The following is a 3,541-nucleotide window of genomic DNA, read 5'->3' as shown; positions in this document are numbered from 1 at the left end:
TTTTGGTTGCCATTTACTTGATATGTTTTTCCATCCTTTGATTTTTAGCTTATTTGATGTTTGTTTCTAAGTCTCTTGACTGGTGCATTTAATCCATTTATATTACTTGTAATTATCAATAGGTATGAATTAACTGTTGCCATTTTGCTGTTTTTTTTTTTTTTGTGTGTGTGGTGTTGATGGTTTCTTTGTTCAATATATTTTTCTGTGCTGAGTTCACTCTATTTATGGATTTCGTTATCATTTCTTTCATTACTCTTGTTTTAGTGTTCACTGAGATTTTGTGACTTTATTCTTTTTTTTTATTTTGATGAGAAGTTTTATTATTTTTCTTTGAGGTTGCCCTGTATTTTATTATTATCTCCTCAAGTTTAAAGCTTTTTAAAGTTTTAGCTATCATCATTTACAAATTAACACCTCTGGTTCCCTATTTTCAGGTACATTTTATTTTTGATAGGCGCTCTAGTGGCGTAGTGCCTAAGGCACTTAACTGCTAATCAGAAGACTGGTGGTTCAAACCCACCAGCCACTCCTCAGGAGGAAGATTGGGAAATCTACTTCCATAGAGATACCACCTCAGAAACTCAAGGAGGGATCACTATAAGTCAGAAATGACTTGACAGCAGTGAGGTGTTTTTTTTGGTTCATATATGGATTGGTTTCCAGGTGTTGTTTCTTACGCTGCAGTTATTTTCTGCTGTTATTCTCTATCCGAAGGACTCCCTTTAGCATTTCTTGTAAGGTTGATCTGGTTTTGGCAAATTCCCTTAATTTTGGTTTGTCAGGAATTGTCCTAATTTTGCCATCATAGTTGAGGGATAATTTTGCTGAATATATAATTCTTAGTGGGCAATTTTTCCCCCCAGGATTTTATATATGGCATCCCTTTGCCTTCTTGCCTGCGTGGTTTTTGCTGAAAATTCAGAGCTTAGTCTTATTTGTTGATCTTTTTTGTTAGTAACCTTTCATTTTTTTCTGAGCTGCTTTCAGGATTCTTTCTTTGTCTTTGGTTTTGGAAAATTTGATTATTGTATGTCTTGGTAATTTTCTTTTGGGGTCTATCCTGTTTGGTGTTTGTTGAGTTTCTTGAATGCATATCTTCTTGTCTCTCATTAGGGAACTTTTCTTGAAACAAATCTTCAACAATTTTCTCTCTCTCTCTCTTTTTTTTTTCTCTTCCTGTTCTGGGGTTCCTCTTGATGTTGTTCCACATAATTCTTAGCATTCTTCATTTATTTTCTCTTTTTTTTTCTGATTTTTCCTCTTACAGATTAGTGTTGAGAGAATTATTTTCAATCTCACCTTTGTCCTTCCAATGTATTATGTATTTCTGAAATTTTAGTATTTATCTTCTGGGTTTCTAGTGACTGTTTTTGTATGGTTTCTAATGTTTCATTTATTTTTTCAGTTTGTTCGTGTATTTTTTTTTTTAATTCTTGTAGAGTTTTTTCTGTGTTTTTCTTGATTTTTTTTTTTTTGTGTGATTTCCTCAAATTTTCAGTCCATGTAAGGTATCTAAATATAATTCTTCTGAATTCTTTATCAGGTAGCTGCAATCACATTTCTTCCTTTGGAAGATTTTCTGGTCATGTATTTAGTCATTTGTTTAAGCCATCTTGTCCTTTTTTGTGTGTGTGTATGTGTGTATGTGTGATTTGAAGTTGTCTGTTATGTACAAGACATTGTAGTGTTACTGTGTTAATTTGTTGATTGTATGCTGATTTGCTTCATTTTGTTTTTTCGTTGTTTTTTACTATATCTAGGCAACAAGATAGGTATGTCCCTCTGGTCACTAGTTTAGCACAAACTAGTGTTTTCCAGTCTTTAGTGTAGAGGGTCTGGATAGTGTGTCTGCCCAGCCTAGTATGCCATTTAGGATCCTTTCCCTTGGCTTCCTGTCATAGTAATTTGAAACTACTACTGATATTTGTATTATTATTTTAAGCACATTGCCTGAATTTCAAATTTTATAAACTTTAGTTACACTAACTCTCCCCGGAAAATATCAATTGTTCAAAGCAAGGAATTCCTGAAGCTCTTCTTAGGAAATTTGACAGGAAAAGACATAAAGAAGAAAAAGGAGATAAGGCAAAATAGAAAGAGTAGAGAAGAAAGAAAAGGAAGAATATAGGATTTTTGAGCATTCTGGGAAAGAGAAATTAATAAAGAATTGACTGGAAAAAGAAATTTTAGGATTTTGAAATGAGTGGGGAAAAGGAGAAGGGCCCTGAATTCATGTTAGGAATTGAGCTTCCAGAGACCAGAACCAAGAGAGGATCCTCTTCAAGGTGGTATGGAATATAGAAAGACATACGATGGGCTAAGTTGGAGTCATTAGGAATAAACAAGACTCACAGAACTCACCTGTACACTGATGTTCATTGTAGCACTATTCACAACAGCTAAAAGGTGGGAACAAATTGAGTGTCCATCAGCAGATGAATGGATATACAGAATGTGGTAATTATTTACAATGGAATATTTCTTACATATAAAGAGTAACTATAATGACTTATTCATTGCAAATACCTTTTTCCAACAACATAAACAGTGGCTATACATGGACCTTGTGATATGGAATACGTAGGAATCAGATTGACTACATCTGTGGAAAGAGGTGATGGAGAAGCTCAGTATCATCAGTCAAAACTAGGCCAGGAACAGACCAAATTTCTCATATGCAGGTTCAAATTGAAGTTGAATTTAGAGACCATCTGAAGAATAGATTTGATATATTGACTGAATGTAGTGATATATTGACTGATATAGTGACTGAAGACTAGATGAGTTGTAGAACATCATATATGAAGAAAGCAAATGGTCATTAAAAAGATAGAAGAGGAAGAGAAAACCAAATTGGATGTCAGCAGACACTCTGAAACTTGCTCTTGAACAGAGAGTAGCTAAAGTGAATGGAATAAATGATGAGATGAAAGAGCTAAACAGAAGATTTCAAAGGGCAGCTTGAGAAGTGAGAGTATTATGATGAAATGTCCAAAGACCTTGAGTTAGAAAATCAAATGGGAAGAATACACTCAATATTTCTCAAACTGAAAGAACTGAAGGAAAAATGGAAGCCTCGAGGTGCAATATTGAAGTATTCTATGGAGAAAATATTGAATGCGCAGGAAGCATCAAAACATGGAAGAAATAAACAGAGTCACTGTAGAGAAAAGAATTGGTCTATGTTCAACTATTTCAGGAGGTAGCATATCATGAAGAACCAATGGTATTGAAAGAAGAAGTCTAAGCTGCCCTTAAGGAGCTGTTGAAAACCAAGGTTCCAGGAATTGACCAAATACCAACTGAGATGTTTCAACAAACACATGCTGCACTGGTGACATTTAATCATCTATGCCAAGAAATTTGGGAGACAGCTACCTGGCCAACTGACTGGAAGAGATCCATATTTGTACCCATTCCAAAGAAAGGTGATCCCACAGAATTTGGAAATTATCAAACAATATCACTAATGTCACACGTGAGTAAAATTTTGCTGAAGATAATTTAAAAATGGCTACAACAGTATATTGACAAGCAA

Source organism: Orycteropus afer, unplaced genomic scaffold, assembly GCF_000298275.1.
Source record: "Orycteropus afer afer isolate SDZICR_OR568_19922 unplaced genomic scaffold, OryAfe1.0 scaffold00399, whole genome shotgun sequence".
NCBI classification, from domain to species: Eukaryota; Metazoa; Chordata; class Mammalia; order Tubulidentata; family Orycteropodidae; genus Orycteropus; species Orycteropus afer.
This window is presented reverse-complemented; position numbering follows the sequence as displayed.